General features: G+C 43.5%; 1 protein-coding gene across 1 annotated transcript in view; it reads left to right on the plus strand.

The window, feature by feature from the left end:
- The first annotated feature begins 8,947 nt into the window (after positions 1–8,947).
- The window catches only part of LOC124546062, a 120,561-nt gene continuing 107,172 nt past the window's right edge, over positions 8,948–22,336 (plus strand). Inside the window, exon 1 of the mRNA XM_047125010.1 lies at positions 8,948–9,034. The gene's annotated coding sequence lies outside the window, so the exon portion shown is untranslated. The remainder of the gene's footprint in view (positions 9,035–22,336) is intronic.

Below are 22,336 nucleotides of genomic sequence, written 5' to 3' on the forward strand. Positions count from 1 at the left end.
CATCATCAGCAAAAAGTCTGAGGTTATTATTAATATTGTCCGTAAGACCGTTAATATACAACATGAACAGCAAGGGGCCCAGCACGCTTCCCTGAGATACACCGGAAGTTACTTCTACATCTGTCGATGACTCTCCATTCAAGATAAGATGCTGCGTCTGCCCTACCAATAAATCCTCAATCTGTTCACATATTTTGACTGATATTCCAAATGATCGTACTTTTAATAAGCATAGGTGTGTTAATGAGTCAAATACTTTTTGGAAATCGAGAAATACTGCATCTACCTAACTGCCTTGATCCATAGCTTTCAGGATGTCACGTGACAATAGTGCGAGTTGGGTTTCACATGATCTATGTTTTCGAGATCCGTGCTGGTTGGTGTGGAGGAAATCGTTCTGTTCGAGGTCCTCATTATTTTTGAGCTCAGAATATGTTATATAACAAATGAATGTCAAATATATTGGACAGTAGCGTATATGTTACTGAAGTTGTGACTTTAAAGAGCACCCGATCTACTTATTGCACGATGTACGTAGAGGAATCTCTCCATGAGGTGGGTTGCAGAGTATAGTTGCAGATGTACTATACTTCACTTCACTTCAGTTAGTGACGAAGAACCTCGTGTTTTTCCGTTCGACGTAAATATCTGCACGATATTATTCATTTCATACTGCAGATTAACCCTTTATTTGGTGAATCCTGAATTCTTGACGAATAAATGCAGGTACTAATTTTTACACCTACGTAGGTGCATAAATGTAAAATATAACTATTTTCATATGTTTCATTCAAAAACTTTTGAATTTCTTTTGAACAACTGTCGTTCTCACAGATAATAACACCATGGAAACAAAATTTACCTAACACCAGCTTACTTAAGCAAAATATTGGTTTTACGTCACATTTTAGAGCTCACAAGTCTTGTACAGCATTTTTATTGGCAATTCGGACTAATTTTCCTTTATTTACTTAACAAATACAGCTCCATGTATTGTTAAAAATTGGAAGTTTTCCTGTTGACGCAGTTCAGCTTTACATCTACATCTACATCTATACTCCGCGAGCCACCTTACGGTGTGTGGCGGAGGGTACTTATTGTACCACTATCTGATCCCCCCTTCCCTGTTCCATTCACGAATTGTGCGTGGGAAGAACGACTGCTTGTAAGTCTCCGTATTTGCTCTAATTTCTCGGATCTTTTCGTTGTGATCATTACGCGAGATATATGTGGGCGGTAGTAATATGTTGCCCATCTCTTCCCGGAATGTGCTCTCTCGTAATTTCGATAATAAACCTCTCCGTATTGCGTAACGCCTTTCTTGAAGTGTCCGCCACTGGAGCTTGTTCAGCATCTCCGTAACGCTCTCGCGCTGACTAAATGTCCCCATGACGAATCGCGCTGCTTTTCGCTGGATCATGTCTATCTCTTCTATTAATCCAACCTGGTAAGGGTCCCATACTGATGAGCAATACTCAAGAATCGGACGAACAAGCGTTTTGTAAGCTACTTCTTTCGTCGATGAGTCACATTTTCTTAGAATTCTTCCTATGAATCTCAACCTGGCGCCTACTTTTCCCACTATTTGTTTTATGTGATCATTCCACTTCAGATCGCTCCGGATAGTAACTCCTAAGTATTTTACGGTCGTTACCGCTTCCAATGATTTACCACCTATGGCATAATCGTACTGGAATGGATTTCTGCCCCTATGTCGCGCATTATATTACATTTATCTACGTTTAGGGAAAGCTGCCAGCTGTCGCACCATGCATTAATCCTCTGCAGGTCCTCCTGGAGTACGTACGAGTCTTCTGATGTTGCTACTTTCTTGTAGACAACCGTGTCATCTGCAAATAGCCTCACGGAGCTATCGATGTTGTCAACTAAGTCATTTATGTATATTGTAAACAATAAAGGTCCTATCACGCTTCCCTGCGGTACTCCCGAAATTACCTCTACATCTGCAGATTTTGAACCGTTAAGAATGACATGTTGTGTTCTTTCTTCTAGGAAATCCTGAATCCAATCACAAACCTGGTCCGATATTCCGTAAGCTCGTATTTTTTTCACTAAACGTAAGTGCGGAACCGTATCAAATGCCTTCCTGAAGTCCAGGAATACGGCATCAATCTGCTCGCCAGTGTCTACGGCACTGTGAATTTCTTGGGCAAATAGGGCGAGCTGAGTTTCACATGATCTCTGTTTGCGGATTCCATGTTGGTTATGATGAAGGAGATTTGTATTATCTAAGAACGTCATAATACGAGAACACAAAACATGTTCCATTACTCTACAACAGATTGACGTAAGCGAAATAGGCCTATAATTATTCGCATCTGATTTATGACCCTTCTTGAAAATGGGAACGACCTGCGCTTTCTTCCAGTCGCTAGGTACTTTACGTTCTTCCAGCGATCTACGATAAATTGCTGATAGAAAGGGGGCAAGTTCTTTAGCATAATCACTGTAGTATCTTAAGGGTATCTCGTCTGGTCCGGATGCTTTTCCGCTACTAAGTGATAGCAGTTGTTTTTCAATTCCGATATCGTTTATTTCAATATTTTCCATTTTGGCGTCCGTGCGACGGCTGAAGTCAGGGACCGTGTTACGATTTTCCGCAGTGAAACAGTTTCGGAACACTGAATTCAGTATTTCTGCCTTTCTTCGGTCGTCCTCTGTTTCGGTGCCATCGTGGTCAACGAGTGACTGAATAGGGGATTTAGATCCGCTTACCGATTTTACATATGACCAAAACTTTTTAGGGTTCTTGTTTAGATTGTTTGCCAATGTTTTATGTTCGAATTCGTTGAATGCTTCTCTCATTGCTCTCTTTACGCTCTTTTTCGCTTCGTTCAGCTTTTCCTTATCAGCTATGATTCGACTACTCTTAAACCTATGATGAAGCTTTCTTTGTTTCCGTAGTACCTTTCGTACATGATTGTTATACTACGGTGGATCTTTCCCCTCGCTTTGGACCTTAGTCGGTACGAACTTATCTAAGGCGTACTGGACGATGTTTCTGAATTTTTTCCATTTTTGTTCCACATCCTCTTCCTCAGAAATGAACGTTTGATGGTGGTCACTCAGATATTCTGCGATTTGTGCCCTATCGCTCTTGTTAAGCAAATATATTTTCCTTCCTTTCTTGGCATTTCTTATTACACTTGTAGTCATTGATGCAACCACTGACTTATGATCACTGATACCCTCTTCTACATTCACGGAGTCGAATAGTTCCGGTCTATTTGTTGCTATGAGGTCTAAAACGTTAGCTTCACGAGTTGGTTCTCTAACTATCTGCTCGAAGTAATTCTCGGACAAGGCAGTCAGGATAATGTCACAAGAGTCTCTGTCCCTGGCTCCAGTTCTGATTGTGTGACTATCCCATTCTATACCTGGTAGATTGAAGTCTCCCCCTATTACAATAGTATGATCACGAAACTTCTTCACGACGTTCTGCAGGTTCTCTCTGAGGCGCTCAACTACTACGGTTGCTGATGCAGGTGGTCTATAGAAGCATCCGACTATCATATCTGACCCACCTTTGATACTTAACTTAACCCAGATTATTTCACATTCGCATTCGCTAATAACTTCACTGGATATTATTGAATTCTTTACTGCTATAAATACTCCTCCACCATTGGCGTTTATCCTATCCTTGCGGTATATATTCCATTCTGTGTCTAGGATTTCGTTACTGTTCACTTCCGGTTTTAACCAACTTTCCGTTCCTAATACTATATGCGCACTATTTCCTTCAATAAGAGATACTAATTCAGGAACCTTGCCCTGGATACTCCTGCAGTTTACCAATATTACGTTAACTTTTCCTGTTTTTGGTCTCTGAGGACGGACGTTCTTTATCAACGATGATAATGTCCTCTCTGGTAAGCCGTCAGGTATTTTATCGTTTCGCCCAAGGGGGGGTCCCTCTAACCTAAAAAACCCCCGTGTGCACGCCACACGTACTCTGCTACCCTAGTAGCTGCTTCCGGTGTGTAGTGCACGCCTGACCTGTCTAGGGGGGCCCTACAGTTCTCCACCCAATAACGGAGGTCGATGAATTTGCAACCATTATAGTCGCAGAGTCGTCTGAGCCTCTGGTTTAGACCCTCCACACGGCTCCAAACCAGAGGACCGCGATCGACTCTGGGCACTATGCTGCAGATATTAAGCTCAGCTTGCACTCCGCGTGCGATGCTGGTTGTCTTCACCAAATCAGCCAGCCGCCGGAAGGAACCAAGGATGGCCTCAGAACCCAAGCGGCAGGCGTCATTCGTTCCGACATGTGCTACTATCTGCAGCCGGTCACACCCAGTGCGTTCAATAGCTGCCGGAAGGGCCTCCTCCACATTACGGACGAGACCCCCCGGCAAGCACACCGAGTGCACACTGGCATTCTTCCCCGACCTACCCGCTATTTTCCTGAGGGGCTCCATAACCCGCCTAACGTTGGAGCTCCCTATAACTAATAGGCCCGCCCTCTGTGACTGTCGGGACCTTGCCGGAGAATCGGCCACTGGCCCAACAGGCGAGGCATCCTGTGGTGGCTCGGAAACGATGTCATCACCACTAGGAAGCACCCCGTACCTGTTGGAAAGGGGTAAGGCAGCTGCCACGCGGCCAGATCCCACCTTCGCCTTTCGGCCAGGCACGCGCGAGCCCACCACTGTCCGCCATTCACCCTGGAGTGATGGCTGACCGGTAAGATGCTCACTGCCGGAAGACGCAGCGACATCAGGGGTTCCATGTGATTCCAAGGCCACCGAAGTAGGCATAGGTCTCACCACAGTTGCCCCAACGCCACTACGAGCCGTCGCCTGCGCCTCGAGCTCGATGAGCCTAACAGACAAAGCCTCCACCTGCCCCCGAAGAGTGGCCAATTCTCCTTGCGTCCGCTCACAACAACCACAGCCCCTACACATGACTATGTTTACCCTACTCTATACGGTGACAAATTCCCAAGATAATCTTCTGATGAGCTACTCTGATAATCAAGAAACACTCACTGAAATACGAGACGCGAAAACTACGTTAGGTTTTCCCAGAAAAACTATTTAAAAGCTAAGCGCAGCAAATAAGTACAAAAACGCTTTATACAAACAGTACTCGCTGCTGCTGGTGCTCTCGCTCTGGCTGTCACAAGACAACTCCTGATTCAAGTGACTAGTGGCTAACGGCCGCGAAACAAACAAAAGACGGTTTTAGGGCGCTTTCTGTTCTAAACGATCAAGAAAACACTAAGAAATCTAACACGAAAACTACGTAAAGTTTTATCAAGAACTGTTAGTTACTATGCAGAGCAGATAAACACAAATAGAATCCCTTCCTTAGTGGATGGTCGTAAACAAAATGCAAAATAAACGCTTTATACAAACAGTACTCGCTGCTGCTGGTGCTCTCGCTCTGGCTGTCACAAGACAACTGCTGATTCAAATGACTAGTGGCTAACGGCCGCGAAACAAACAAAAGACGGTTTTAGGGCGCTTTCTGTTCTAAACGATCAAGAAAACACTAAGAAATCTAACACGAAAACTACGTAAAGTTTTATCAAGAACTGTTAGTTACTATGCAGAGCAGATAAACACAAATAGAATCCCTTCCTTAGTGGAAGGTCGTAAACAAAATGCAAAATAAACGCTTTATACAAACAGTACTCGCTGCTGCTGGTGCTCTCGCTCTGGCTTTACTTTCATATATCTTGTCACATGTCAGTGTGTATTAAATTTTCTCCTTATGAAACTTTGTGAAGTATTATTCTTTTCCATGGAAGATGTGGAAGCAGTTTTTAATCTACAGAAAGACATCGATGCACTTAACACATGATGTAAACAATTAATTTGGTGGACTTGATGCACGCTTTGCATCGACCTTCCTTCTCCACCATGTCTTCAAAGTGTTCAGAACCATCAAAACATACATCCGTAACTGGAGCTCCACATACACTCCGACCTTTTACTGAAGAAAGCCTTGTTAACATTGCAGAACTTGGTCTTACTCTCTTTTTTTGGGAAATTGAGTTCTCTGCAAGCAGCAGACTGGCAGGAATAATAGCTTGATACTGCAGGTGTGTTAGCTTTGTAATTTTCCCACGTTGAACCATATGGCGTAGGTGGAGTAGCAGCCCACTGACAATGGCTACATACAAACAACCAGTGGACAACATGCATGTAACATATGTGACCTCAAGTTGATCCAGTAGAGTTCTGTTAGCATGACAACAAGATCCACGTGTGTCCCCCACGTCCCCGCTACGTGTTGTACCTTTCCACATTATAAGGTCTTGGTTGGTAAGTGAATGAGTTTCTTCTCAGAGGCAGAAGGGCGTCTGCTTGTTGTCATTGACTCAATATATGCATATGCTGACACGAAATTTGTACATTTCCTGTCAACCCTCGTACCAAAGCTGCATTCTTCGTTCTCTCTTTCCCCAGTCAGAAGAGCCACGTCCAGTTTTCTTGGGCGCGACTTGTGTTTTCAAAGGTCGTTTTCCCATCATGTCTGTCCTGATTATGCCGCAGAATTTAATGTCCTTATCTTTGAGGGCAGCTGCTAATGCTGGAGATGAAAACCAATTATCTACAATCGCTCTGAAATGCTGTTTCTCTGGCAATGTTTCCGTCGATGCCAAAACAATATCCACAGACATACCCAACCGTCTGTCGCTGTAGGTATATTTGCCAACATTAATTTCAAAATCATTCATAATGCCTGAAGCATCAGCCCTCGCAAAGAATATGTAGCTTCTTTTGTGAGGCTTATTTCTTACGTACTGAGCCTCTTCCTTTGAAAGGATTATCTGGTGCTCAACAGCGTGGTATTCTTCTGTGGGGACTGGCTGCAATGCAAACAAAAGCGGCCGAATCTTGAGTAGCTTGTCTGGATTACTAGTAGCTTCAGGCAATTTTTGATTATTGACTACGTGAAAATACCGAAGTAGCTGGGCGTACCGACTTCTGCTCATCACATCAGCAGTTGATGGACATCTACTCATCCGACCATTATAACTGAATGGAAGGCATTCTAATTATACCCATACGTACTAAAAATCACCAAACTGTTGAAATTCATTTTCACTTGTCTGTAATGGAACTGAAACTTTCTGCGAAGCATAGATGTTGGACAGCTTAGCGAAGAGTTTAAATAGATTATCATTTCGAAATGCTTTACAATGATACAGAGGTTTCATTTCTTCTACTGGTGGGGGTGAAAGCGATCTTTTCAATTCTGTGTCTTGGGTCACAAGATCAGTCTTTCTCAATCTATAGTTAATACACCCTCATTGATGCCTTATTGTCTCTGCTGCTGCTGTTTCTTCATTTGTGTTATGGTTGCTTACCTCGGCTTCTACAGAGATTCTTTAACTTTTCCCCTTGTGAATAAATCAATCTGAAATTTAAATGACTTGTATGTAATGCAACTACACATGTACGTATGTACTTTCTTAATATTATTCCTTCTGTTAGTGATAATACATGTACCTTTGGGATTTTATATTCTCGCTCTTGTTCCCCCTAAATTGTTAAAATTTTAGCCCGTTGAGAATTTTCGCTTATTTCGACAGTTTCATCTCCATATTCGTCTGAAATATCTGATTTCTCTCCATCAGGGACATCAATGTGTGTAATGAATTAATTATCAGGTAAATTCATCACAAATTCTAGGTCAGTGATAATCAAACAGCCAGAAATAATGAAATTTTGTTTAAAAATTATGTTTCTCATGATTTTACACCCGAAAAACAAAATTTCAAGCACCCATATCAATAGATTTGTAAAGCGAGGTAGTAAATTATGGAATTTCCACTCAAATCTGCTGTTGCTTTGAAGCACCACAAAATTTTCAGCACTTACCTGGAAATTACTATGCAAGAAAAGTTTACGTTATACTTGATCGGGAAGGATTGTCACAAAAGTCTAAATTATTTCACTGTAAACGGAAGTGTAAAACTCGCATATTTTAGGCTGTATTTATCGTCGTTTCTCATCGCAAATACGATCGCAGCAAATCGTCAATCGGAACAATTGTTTCCCGCATTGTGCTAGTGAGTTTCCGCTACCTGTTGTGAAGACTACTGGCATGAGGCTCAAAGCGAACGGCAATAGAGTAGTTAAAATCGATCTGATGCGGAAATATACCTGCGGAAAAAGGATGTTTCCTGTAAGCATTGATAAAGAAAGGGTTCAAAATGACTAGGCGTGGGCAGGTTAAAGGACGTCATTATCCTTCAGATTGAGGTAAAAAAGATGAGGAAAAGGAAAACAGTTGAAAAACACTATGCCAACGCGCCTGTTCAGCTTTCGCAGAAGCTCAAAATACGGTTGTAGAACGGCAGCCCTGCGACATGGAGGCGAGGCTTGTTTCCCTGCACCGCACTTCTCGCTACAGGCGGTCGTAGTTGTTTGTTTACGCTCGTGGCCGGGTGTCACATTGTAGTGTCCGAAGTGTGCTAGGACTGCAATCATGTACTTGCGAACAAATGAAATTAACTATATAACTGAATTTTTTCGAGGTGATTAATTTTGTTAGTATTTCTCTCACGATGTAGAGATTCGCCAACTTTTTTCCTCGTCCAGGTTGAAATGGCTCTGAACACTACGGGACTTTAACATCTGAGGTCATCAGTCCCCTAGAACTCAGAACTACTTAAACCTAACTAACCTAAGGACATCACACACATCCATGCCCGAGGCAGGATTTGAACCTGCGACCGTAGTAGCCGCGCGGTTCCAGACTGAAGCACCTAGAACCACTCGTCCACACTGGCCGGCCCTCGTCCAGGCGTTGACAAATATGCTCTCTGCAAAGGCACGCTTCTGCTTTTCGCGCTCGTTTCTAGTCGGAGCTTCGGACGAAGAGGAGCACCACGACTGGAGGAGGCAGGTGGCTGGAGGGGGGGGGGGGGCTGTTGGGCAGCCAGCCAGACGCCGCTGCCGGTCGGTTCAGTGAACCGGCGGACGGCCACGGGCCGACACCACTAGAGAGCACAGCACAGCACGACACGAGAGAAGCGACGGACGCCGCGCAGGTAGGTCGCTAGACCGCCGAATACACGCGGCTCTGTCCAGAGCTGTGGCCCGGTAACGGTGCCGCAGTCAACTTCCCAGCTTTCTCTGTTTGTACTGTAGCACGTCTGACAGCCACATTACTACTGTAGGAGAAGTACTTCTCGTCTACACCACTGCAAGCCATCTCACATTACGTGGTGGAGGGTATTTTGAGAATCACCATCATATCTCTTCTCTCTGTTTCATTCTCCAATGTAGCGCGCGAAGCCTCCGTAGGAGGACGAATTTCTCTGATTTTACCTTCGTGATAATTTCGCGAGATACGTAAAGGGTGTAGTAACACAGTATGTATCGTGATTAATACCAAAAACTGGTAAGGGTGAAAGCCAAATCGTTCTAGCAAACTTACGTCTACTAATGAGGCGTTTTGGAGATAAATGGGAATGTGTAGTTACTAGCCCCCACTTATTTCAGTACGAAGTATTGTTCTAGTTAGTACAAATATATTTGAAATGTAAACTTTCCCAACTATCTCCCATATAATTGCGCTAAAAATTCATCCACGTGTCTTTCACAGCATTGAAGAGCGTGATACATGCATGATAGAGCAGGGGTACATTTTGCTCCTGATGTAAGACGAAGCTCCAATATGTCCAGGATGGCCCGAGAGATCACCTGACCATAGTCCTCTGGATGTCTCTCTCTGATTCATCCCAGGATTGAAGTTTATAGCACTCTCGTTGATAAGAGACCGAAGAACTGGATCAGCGAAATGTATACTCTTGTCTGGTTTTCCAGAGATGAGCGCAGTAGTGTACGGAAATTTGAAGACGATACATGGAACACCTCCTTTAATGGATAGAAATATGCGGCACATTGTTAACATGTGAGACGCTGTATTTCTTGTTAAGGCAGGCTACAGGTGACCTTTGAGTCTAAGTGTAAGGGGATGTAGTCAGGAAGTATACATTTAGAATATGTTTACAGTAACTGCTAGGCCTTTCCCTGCAGTTCCTCCCACTATGCATTCGATACATATATTGAACACACCTTCTCCTCTACCACTGTGCTTCCCTCTCATCCTCCCTCTGTCCACTTCCTCCCACCTCCATGTGTCTGTCCCCTTCTCCCCACTCTCTCTGTCTCTCTGTCTCTTCATCTCCACCTCTCCCACTCTCTGTCCAATTCCTCCACACTCTTTGTCTGACTATATCTTCCTCTCTCCTCCCTCTGACCATATTGTCCCCCCCCTCTCTTTCCATCTCCATCTCCCCCCCTTTCCTTTTCCACCTGGCCAGCACCCTTCTGCACCTTCCACTGTTCTCATGCATCTCCACCTCCTCTCTCTCTCTCTCTCTCTCTCTCTCTCTCTCCATTTCCTCCTCACTCTATCCATCCCCTCCTCTATCAGTTTCAACCTGTCCCCAGCCATGCTCATCGGCATGTGTAGCACCTGCAATACAGTTCAATAAAGCAGGGTGGTACCACTCCGACAATACGCCTGTTCTGCAGGATAAGTTACACATCAGGGACTTGAAAATCATTTATTTGTTCCTGACACACAGGCCGCCATGCAAAGCAGCCCGATATCACTCCAACACAACACGCCTGTCACGCAAGATGGCCTACATGATAGGGCCTGGGAAACCGTTTCTTGCCCCTGACTTGTAGGCTGCCTATTGGAGCTAGGAGCTCATAAACTCCACAATACTGTTTTTTTTTTTTTTTCCTTTATTGAGTTTCAATTCCCCCCGAAGGGATAATGTGTATGGGGGCAGCATGACTGTCGAAACGACCACAATACTGATACTCACGAGGCGTGCTGTTTTTGTGCCAAATTCGACTGAAATCGAAGCAGAAGTTGGAGAGGAGATCCATTTCATAATGAAATTAGTGACGGCTAATAGTCACACATTCGCAATTATCTCACAAAGGTCTCGTTATCGGATTCATGTTTCGATTGAAGCGACAAGTTTACTGTTTACTGGGAAGGTTTTACTTCTGTTGTATTTGCAGCCTTATTAGTTTCCGCTATTAATGATATTACACACTATGTACACTGTTTGACTCTGCTTGGAATATGCGTTTTTGGAATTTGAAAATAAAACCTCTGCGTAGTGCACAACATCTTTGCTGTAGCATGAGCTGCTGGAGTTGGCTGTACTACCTCAGTGACACTCTCACAGTTACTAAGTCAACTCGTGACAAAACGTCTCGCTGTTCTTCGGACCTTTTCTTTCTCATACGTCATAATCATTCGCGATGAAGTCATAATTGCATTTGGCCGAAATGACTTGTAAGATCCAAGCAAAGTGTAAAAAGAAGCTACAGGAATGTTCGTTCGGGTACTTTGAAGGAAGAAAATAGCCATAATTTTGAGGCATGATGAAATTATTCTACCTCCGCAATGTCTCTATAACGTTAATAGGGGTTGCATCAGAGAATGAGCCACATTCGCTTTAAATAACGTTTCTACCAATGCTCTGTTACGGTTGCACTGATGTGAGCACAAAATATACTTTGTCTCTAAATTCCGTATTATAGACTAGCGTAGAGGGAGCCTGATAGATACTGGTCTGAAGGGGAACTCTTGTACGGAGACGAATGGAATGGTTCCGATGCCGAGAGAAAGCATGTAAGCCAACGCATTGTCCTCTCCCGCGTCTGCTCCATGAAAGACCGATAGCAGTTTACCGTGGCTCTGGCAATATTACATTTGCAACCAAATTGTGTTGTAACCCTTCCCTGTGAGTACCATTGTTGCAGTACGCCGACTGTCACTGGAAGAAGATACATCAGTATTCTTACTACAGTACTTTGTTTTTTACAAATGTAATAATTACGAAAATTAAGATAAAGTAAAAATATCGTCGGTTCACTGAACAGACGCAGGATACTGAGACACGTGCGCGGTCCTACAGCCTGGAAACTGTTACGTACGCGTCTGGCCATGGGTTCGTTTTCAGATCCCTGTATGTCAAGCGCGCTCTATACATTCTAAAGTCCGCAAAGGGAATTTAGAAACACTCGACAGTTCCGCTTCAGAAACGGTGTCCTGTCCACAAGGGTGCTTCACAATACCAACTTCTTGCAGTTTAGACTGTGAAGCGCTATTTTTCAGCTGAAATGAGACTACGACGTCCAGCTATGCGGCCTGGTTTAGCAACCACAGTACCTCAGATTGCCCTGAAGGAGGACGTATTCCGGTTTGCACCAGCGGGATGCGCTCTTTGCCGCGCCCATGGGCGTCCGTAGATATCTTTCCAAGAGGGAGCAAGATGCAAGACGTGCCAGTTTGGAGCCTAATTTGGTGTGTTTCAAAACGAGTCGTGCCCCAAGAACTAAATCTGACAAGAAGCGCATGAAACTTGCTAAGTCTCAAAAGATTGATAGTTACCTACTTAGTATTTTAAAGATGTATTACCTTCGTAGTAAACAGTAAACATATTTCAGTAGTACATGGAAAGTACGTGTTTTTATCGTATTAATATGAATATGGAAGTCACATTTTTACTAAGCGATCTGATATTATATCTTTATATAATTAAATCCAATGTATGAACGTGGTTATGAAATAAAGGTAGAAAATATTCACAAAAATAATTTATTGATGCTCCCATAATATTAGCTTGAAACTGAAAATTAAAAATATGAAATAGGAAAAAAGCTCTTACTGACTGAGAAAACCTTGCTGGATATCATCAAAATGACCCATTAATACCAGTTGAAGTGGAAACACGACATAAACTTTAAAAAAAAAGCGTATTCAGCTTCGATGCCATCTAGAATATTTTGTTTGCTTATAAAACTCCACATTTTTCACATTAGTGAATTTACTATATTAGTTTCATGATTTCTATTTCTTTAATGCCGACTGGCACAACTGAAGTCGAAGAAAATGTGTTTTTAGAGTTACATTTTTTGGGTTTGTTTGGTGAAGTTTAACGCAGGGCCAATATACGAATAGATGAACGTGAGAAAGCGTAAGACACCACCCTCAAACTGGCCCGTAGCACCAACTTTTAGCAGCCTAGGACTGCATTTGTCACACTGTTGCGCAGCATGCAAGATGGAATGCTGCATTCGTAGCTCTGTGAGAGCATGTGGTCCTGTGTTCCACCCCTAGACTTTCAGACGATCTCAGTCCTGTAGAGCACGTTTCTTCGACCTTGAAACTTCAACATTTTTCCCTTTCTCCTATTGCAGGAAACGGTGTGTTCTTATTTCGAGTGGTGTGTTTTGGGTTAAGTATAGCTACAATATAGCACGACTGTTGTTTCGAGTGTACTACAATAGCTATGTCTTCTAAAACTGAATGCAGAATCAGCAAGCCATTATGTCTTTTCTTTTTCCAGACAAAAACGGTAACCTACTGTTATGATTCCGTTGTTCATTAATGAGAGATGGCGTCCTTAACGAGAATTGGAATCAGGTGACTGGTACTGTTCAGCTACCGTGTTTACGTGTTTGGAATCAGTGATGGAATCCGTACGTCATGGTGGCAGACAGGTTCCTTTCTCCGGCTCAGTAAGTGCTGAAAGAGGGGACTACAGAAAGAGGCTGAAGACATTATTTCGGCACGGTTCTGTAAAGGTCCGCATCCATTTGGACTATGGATCAGCACCGAAACCGCATCCACACCATAGAATCAATATAATTTTCCATGAACAGAGCAAAAACCAAGAAAGTCCAAGATACAGTGACTGCTAAGGCCGCAGTATTTTTCATTGCGGTCGGCAATGTTAAACGTGCAATTTAGTGGAGCTACAGACAATGATTGCTAGAAATTCGACGTAATTCTGTAACGAATAAAGAGCGTGTATCCAGATTCCAGGAAGGCCACATGTCGCATCTGCCCCCCACCCGCCCCCTATGCGGTCGCCTATGGCTGCGCCCTCAACCAAATACTGACAAACACTGCCCCGTGCACAGATGCTGTTCTTTTATTACTGTCACCGTCCTACATGCAAGTGTTGTACCCGTAAATTCTCTCTTCATATGGCAAATGTTCCACAGAAACTTGTGGTAAGTTATTAAAAAATTACGGTTTAATAAGTTAATCTTGCAAATTCTAGACGTTGCAAATACTACAAGCATAACACAAATACAGGATAACTATTGTAGGAACGCCAAGCAGTCGCGATTTACTCCATTATTTTTTTATTCTCCGATGAGTTTGCTATTGAGCTACTGTTGCTTTTTCTCAGACGGTGACGTTCATTGAAATATGATTTTGTGAATCATTTGTAGATCGCCAAAGCCAGAATATTTTATCTCCTTTCTGACATTAAAAGACTGACCCATCCACAGGAATAAAAAGTACCCGGACACTTATTACTGGACGTTAATGTGGGATGTGTCGACGCTTCACCTTTATGACAGCTTCAGCTCTGCTGGAGACACTTTCAGTGAGGTGTCTGGCTGTTTGTGGAGCAGTGGCAGAACATTCTTACTCAAAAACCGAAACCAGAGAAGGTAATGATTATGGGCGCTGGGGCCTGGAGTGAAGTCGTCGTTCTAACTCATCTCAGAGGTTCAGATCGGCACTGTCCGCAAGCCAGTCCATTTCAGGAATATTATTGTCCACAAACCATTGCCTCATAGATACTGCTTTATAACAGACTACGCTGTCATGCTGATACAAACAGTTATAAAAAAAATGGTTCAAATGGCTCTGAGCACTATGGGACTCAACATCTATGGTCATCTGTCCCCTAGAACATAGAACTACTTAAACCTAACTAACCTAAGGACATCACACACATCCACGCCCGAGGCAGGATTCGAACCTGCGACCGTAGCAGCTGCGCGGCTCAAACAGTTATAGTCTCCTAACTGTTCTTCTACTGTATACAGTACACAAGTGTGTTCAAATCCTTCCACATGAAACGTTTCCTTCAGCGCAATAAGAGGACCACACCCTCACCACGAAGAACGCCCTCAAACCGCAACACCACTTACTCCGTACCTTGAAATTTGTACTACACATCACGGCAGTTACGTTCTACAGGCATTCGCCAAATCCAAACCCTTCCATTGGGCTGTCACAGGGTACAGCGTGATTTATCATTCCAAATCCCTCGTTTCTAGTCGTACACCACCCAGTGGCGTCGCTCTATACACTATCTCAGACTTCGCTTAGCACTGACTGTAGAAACGTGTGACTTATGAGGAATTGTTCGACCAATGAGCCCCATTCTTTTTAATGCGTGCGCACAGCTTATCTGCTGGTAGTGCTTTGGAAATCATGAGTGATTCCTTCCGCTGGCTTGACGTGATTTTTTTATAACCCTCCGCCGCAGTGCTCGACAGTCCCTGCCCGTCAGTCCAGGAGGCCTGTTTGGTCTTGGTTTAGCATTTCCACATCACAGTCACATCGCCAACAGTCAGCTTAGGCAGATTTAGAATGGTTGAAATGTTCCTGATGGATTGGTGACATCCAGTCACTAGATCACATTCGAAGTCACTGAGTTCACGCGGCCGACCCATTATGCTGATACTACATCTCTACTGCCAACACAAAACTTCCCGCCTCCTTGTATACTGGCGGGTCCGCCTTTTGTCTCATGTAGTGGTAAATTTGTGGTAAGATCTTATGGGACGAAACTGCTTAGGTTATAGGTCCCTAAGCTTACACACTACTTAATCTAACTTAAACTAACTTACGCTATGGACAACACACACATCCAAGCCCGAGGGAGGATTCAAACCTCCGACGGGGGTAGCCGCGCGGACCCTGACGAGACGCCCTAGACCGCGCGGCCGTATAGTGATCACTTCCGCATTACGTAGGAGTTTCCCGATGCCTGCGATCAGATAGCTTACGTAGACGCACAAATTCAGCTGGATTCTATTTAAAACGAAGAAAATACTGCTGAGAAATTCATGTTAGCCTTTGCATTTGGGCAGTATTCAACCAATGCGGAAATGGTCAGGAAAATACAGTCTTGAAGTTGATTCATCGCAAATAATGTGGCGTAAAATACAGAGACGTCCAGAAAAATTTAGACACTCTGCTTCTGTTGATGAACTTCATTTTTCAAGGTCCCCCATAAACAGAAGTCAAGAAGGTTTGGAGACCCTGGTGGGTAGTCAACAGCTCCTCTCCGACCTATCCATCGTCCAGGTAGATTTTCATCCAAATAGGCTCTTAAATCTCTTGTTGTAGGTAAAAATTTTCAGTTTCAAACACCTCTCGGGTAAAATCGAATTTTGCAGCATAAGGAGATACACATCACAAGTTAAAGTACCTACGAAGAAGAATGGGCCAATCAAACCACCCGATGACAGATTACACCACACATTAACACCCACTAGATTAACATGTTTGTCCACGTGAAACTGAGGATTTTCAGGAGCCCAGTGCACACATTTGTGGTGGTTTACAACACCGCTCAGTTTGAACTGCGCCTTGTCAGACCAGATAACAAACCCTGCAAACCGTTCATTCCCGCGAAGTATGCCTTCAATCCACTCGAGTACTCCATCCTTCGTTCCGGGTCGTCCTCGTTCATAGCGTGCAGCGGTCTTGGACTGTACACTTCCCACTTTGCAGCCTTCAGAATTTGTTGTACGCTTGATCGGCTTACGCCGCTTTTACGTTCACCCTATTTCACAGATTTTTGAAATGACGTAGTAAAATGTTGCAACACAGCGGCACTGGAAGCTGGATTTGTTGATGTTTTTGGTCGGGCATACCTTCTCTTATGCACATCCTTAACAGTACAGTCGGCTTCAAATTTATTCCGAAGACGATAAAGTGTCGTTCGTGTTAGTGGCGATTTCCGTACACATTACGCCATTGCCGTTGTATCTCCATCATGTTTTCGTACTCCCAACATCACTTCAATGCTGCTTTGCCTTGCTCAAACGACAATCTTACTTGATTCAATGTTGCACTGTCATCTGTTGGAAAACGCGCATTAAGATCTGTTGAGAAAACAGTGGACTACGCTACCGCGTAATGTTGCAACGATACGTCATTTTGTTCCAAAGATATTACCTATCAAAGTGTGTCTACATTTTTCTGGACTCATCTGTATGTCATAGACTTTCAATTGCATGTCGTCCAACACATGCGCACTTTTCCGTTACCACATATCTGCCGTTTCAGGACGTCCTTCACGTGTACTATCTTCAGTATAAGTATTGCCGCGTTTGAATTTAGCCGCTCAGTCTTATGACACCAAAAAAAAAACCTTTACTGCGAAATAGAAACGAAACAGTAACCAAAATAAAGGCACTGTGTACGAATGTGCGCATCTTTGAATTCAAAATTGGTGTTGGGTAACGGGCACGACGTCCACAAGGTGGTCGAGGTGTTGCTGCACAAGACCGTCGCACCCTCCTGAGGTCAATCAGTGGCTAAAGATGGTTCCCGCAACGGCGCACTGCGAGTTTCAACTGGTAACAAGCATGCTTAGTTGCATTCGTTTCAGCACATACCACAGGCCATTCCACGCGATTCATTTCTGTCTTCTGGAATAAAGTAGGCTTAAGAGGTGAGTCCGGTGTGGTAATCGAAAATGAAAGTTGGCGATAACCAGTCAAAACCTTTTTGACTGTATGGTATTCCGGATTATCGACTTTAATGCAGCACATATATCATGGCGACATTAAAAAGCCGTATGAGCAAAACTCTTACCGTAGTGTAACACATATGCTCCTGCTGTTCGTTTTTGTTATAAACTACTACGACAACACGGCGACAAGCGAGCAGTAAGCTTCACCGTCGAATATGATATCCGTTTTAGTGGTTTTTAACATGATTTGTACGAAAGGGAGCGTAGGCAGAGCAAACAATTGTGGCAATAACGAAAAAAAAACACAAATATTGACTTTCTATAGGCTTTCGAAAGCCCACGGGATGTATGAAACAACACATCACAGGACTGTTCAGTTACAGTTTTCTTGTAGCCTACAAAAATTTACTGAAGGATAATTGGCACACGATAGCAACTTTCACGGCAGTGAGCGTCAGGAACAATAAATAGACGAGTTGTAGAAATACGTCATACTTATATACGCAATAACGTGATGTTTTGTTCACTACATTTCGAAAGAAGCCAGCCAGTTTACGAATGAGTAAAATAGGAAACTGGCATCGAATTATTTACATTATTTAACGTACCACATAAGGCTCCACAATTGAAGCTGAAGACAAAACTACAACACAAGCGTGATTAGTTGATTTTAAAACGACACGAACAATAAAAGTGTTTCTCGAATCAAAAGAAACCAATTTCGCAATTTTTGTTACATCAGAACCACAGAAATCACAATTTTTCAACACAATTGTTTTTTCAAGAAGAGGTAATTATGATATCTGGCAGAACATCTGACACCTTAAGATGTCAACAGATCGCCGAAGAAACCCGAAGAATCACAAAAAGTAACTATATTACGCAAATATTCGTGAACTGCAAAGTCGATAAAACTGCAGAGCAAATCTTCATAATTTGTGCAAAACTGTTTGTGAAAGAAAGTGCCAGTCATAAGAACAGTCCGCAACACAAATACGTACTTCTTATATATGAAATACGGTGTTTATACCTTCTTGCTTTCTATTTTCTTTTCTTCCTTTATTGTCATTTCATTCCCCTCGGCTGACGTATTTGGCATCTTGCTTTCACTGAGATAAGCTGCCATTATATGGAATTTTACGCCGTTTCTTGACGTAGATATTGTAACATACGTCATTTCACTCATGAATTTTGACTCCGTTTGTATTTCTTTTGAGATTATCCAAGTCTCTTGTTATTTTACAAACGTTTGAAATGCAAAAATAGAACTGTGCTATTACGCAGACCGAGTTGACACCTGCCACAATTTAGTTTATAGTAACACCGTATCTGTGCTAGGCCAGGCGATTGCGCATAGAACGAGGCGCACAAGGAAGCGGCGCGGTCAAAACCCGGTGACCGCCCGGAGCCAGAGTGGAAGCGAGCGCCAGCCATTTCCGCCGGAGAGACTCTGCCGTGCTGAATGCACAACGCGACGAGACGCCGCACGTTCCCTTAGAGGGCAGCTGGAAGCGACGTCCTGACAGTCGCTGACCCCACCGGCTTGCTCGCATCCTGAACAGTTTCCAAGACGGCGTCGGAATGTCGAACCAGCCCAGCCGCTGTATCCAGACCTGCAGAGCACACTGCTTCACGATAGGGCTCAGGGTCTATTCTGTGTTTCCTGCTTCCCTAAAAGCTGTCGCTGTAGTGCAGTATGGACTCACACAAAGGAAAATAGCCAAGTTTTCGACTGGACTGGCAATTTCTTGTGATGAATACTGAATAACTTTCCCCAACAAGAGAGTTGTTCACGCATACAGAAGAAATTTGGGTGAGGTGTTCATTAAAGGAAGTGGTATATTTCAGAAACTGCTGCCCTATAAACATTTTATTAATATACATTTGTAACAAAACAATCCTAACTCTCTTACATTTTATTAAATTTAGTTACATTTCATGGAAATTACCATCTGTTATGAATTAACGGCTAAGTGCTTTTCTGACTACGAAATCAAAAGTCCATTGTTCACTCTACAATCAGCCGGCCGGTGTGGCCGAGCGGTTCTAGGCGCTTCAGTCTGGAACCGTGCGACCGCTACGGTCGCAGGCTCGAATCCTGCCTCGGGCATGGATGTGTGTCATGTCCTTAGGTTAGTTCGGTTTAAGTAGTTCTAAGTTCTAGCGGACTGATGACCTCAGATGTTAAGTCCCATAGTGCTCAGAGCCATTTGAACCATTTTTTCAGTCCACAGTCGAAGCACGGAAACTTTTTTCACCGCTGGAAATGATCTCTTAATGTAAAATAAAATAAATAGATTGCTATTGTTTGGAGTATGCTTTACACTGTAGATCCCCTTATAACTGAATGGACAAAAAGGTAAACCTTTCTCAACCCAGAGGTTGCTTTGAGCAGCAGAGTGCCACAGTGGGCTTAGTACTATGTTCTTGCTTTCCCCCGACCTTTGACCTGACTGATGTGGCCAGTTGTAGGGATACCCCAGTTACAAGTACACTCCTAACCACGGTCCAACTCGGCATTATTCATGTTAACAAACACTGCGACAGGTGAAAGAGGTGACCAATGGGGCAAAAAAAATCCCTAGGTTTGACCCTTTGACTCTGTAATCTGACACCGAGCCACTGAGACAGTAAGTAATATCAAAAGGGGTGAGGGGAGGGGGGAAGTCCCATACCACCGCCAATAGGACCATGCACCGTAAAGCAATAGTGTTCCAACCGACCTTCGGATTAATGACGTATTTGCCTCATGAAAAAATAATTTCAAAATGTTTAATTATAGCCGGCCGTTGTGGCCGAGCGGTTCTAGGCGCTCCAGTTTGGAACCGCGCGACCGCTACGGTCGTAGGCTCGAATCCTGCCTCGGGCATGGATGTGTGTGGCGTCCTTAGGTTAGTTAGGTTTAAATAGTTCTAAGTTCTAGGGGACTGATGACCTCAGATGTTTAGTCCCATAGTGCTCAGAGCCATTTGAACCATTTGTTTAATTATACAAGATATCGGGCTTTAAGATTTTCTAGCATTTATTACATTCAACTTACAATTACAAATAAAACTTCAAATGAAAGAGCAGCTCTAAGAGCTTTGTTTGTATACCTGTGCGCAAAAGGAAGAGTAAGGAACGAACAACCGACTGAAGAACGTGTTGAAGGAGTGAGAGTCTTTCACGCGTAGCGCTAAGAAATCTGTTCGGAACGCTAGTCCTGAATTTGCAATTCCAGTGATAACTGTGTGGAGACTTTTAGTGAGACGCTTACAACAGCGTCCTTATCGTTTGCAGTTGTTGCAAGCTCTAAAGCCTACAGATTACGGTTTATGTGCCAACTTTACAAACGAAATGTTGCTGCAAGACGATAAAGATTTTCTGGATCGAGTCGGTTTCAGTGACGAATCGATATTTCACCTAAGTATAAATGTGAACATACATAATATGCGCATCTAGGGGTCAGAAAATCACCTTGAGATGGTACAGTTGCAATGGGACTCCCTTAAATTGGATGTTTTTTGTCCCCAGGTGGAACGTTTATGGGCCTGTTATCGGTGAAGCAACTGTAACTGGTATTTCTTATCTTGGTGCGCTAGAATTATGGCTCTTTCCTCAATTGGAAGACGCTGAACCACAGAATTTTATTTGGCAGCAAGAAGGTGCGCCGCCTCACCGGCACAACTCAGTTCGCGATTGGTTAAACGACGTTGTACCCGAACGTTCGATTGGCCGCAACGGGCCAGATGACAGAGCCTGTTTTGTTTACCTCCACGTTCACACATGATATGACGCCATGCGATCGATTTTTACCTTTGAGGGTTCATACCCGACTTCAGAAACAGCATTATTGCAACAATACTCCAGACACACTGTTCATGGTTTGGGAAGAAATAGCCCATAGACGTGTTGTGTCACATATGGTGCCCACATTGAACACTTGTAAGAGAAACTATTTGAGTAGCTCTTTCATTTCATATATTATTTATAATTGTAAGTTGAAGGCAATAAATGATACAAATCAAAAAAAAATGGTTCAAATGGCTCTGAGCACTATGGGACTTAACATCTGTGGTCATCAGTCCCCTAGAACTTAGAACTAATTAAACCTAACTAACCTAAGGACATCACAAACATCCATGCCCGAGGCAGGATTCGAACCTGCGACCGTAGCAGTCGCGCGGTTCCGGACTGAGCGCCTAGAACCGCTAGACCACCGCGGCCGGCTGATACAAATCCTTAAAAACTGTATGTTCATTTTGGAACACCCTGTATACTAATACATTTATTTTTCTTGTTGTATGTTTGGCATCAATATATCAAATAAAAACAAGTATTTCCTTACAGGAAAAAACATTGCTCATTAGGTTAAAATCCTCAGGACCACTACCGGACAGGGATTTCTTGAAACCGCCGTTCAGAAGGCAAATTCAGTTTGTGGCACACGTGCGCACGAACGTCTTTTCACTGTGCAATGCGTGTTACATTTGTTGCAGCTCCTCGTCGGACATAATCGTTGACAGATTACACCGGCACACAGAAACGGTGGCACTCAGGGTCAATGGTGGTGGCAGAGGGTACTGCGACACGCCTCCTGTAGTTACTGACCCTCTTCTTCTTCTTCTTCTTCTTCTCCTCCTCCTCCTCCTCCTCCTCCTCCTCCTCCGCTTCCACCTCCTTATTTTTATTATTTTTCTGGCCACCACCTTGAGTGGGCTACTTAAACATACAGAACTTACTTTTCTTACTTACTCTATAATATCTGGAAGACAGTCTCCGCTAAGGTGCTTTGTGTCTGATGAGCTAAGGGTAACGGTC

The sequence above is a fragment of the Schistocerca americana genome, chromosome 1 (assembly GCF_021461395.2).
Source record: "Schistocerca americana isolate TAMUIC-IGC-003095 chromosome 1, iqSchAmer2.1, whole genome shotgun sequence".
Lineage (NCBI taxonomy): Eukaryota > Metazoa > Arthropoda > Insecta > Orthoptera > Acrididae > Schistocerca > Schistocerca americana.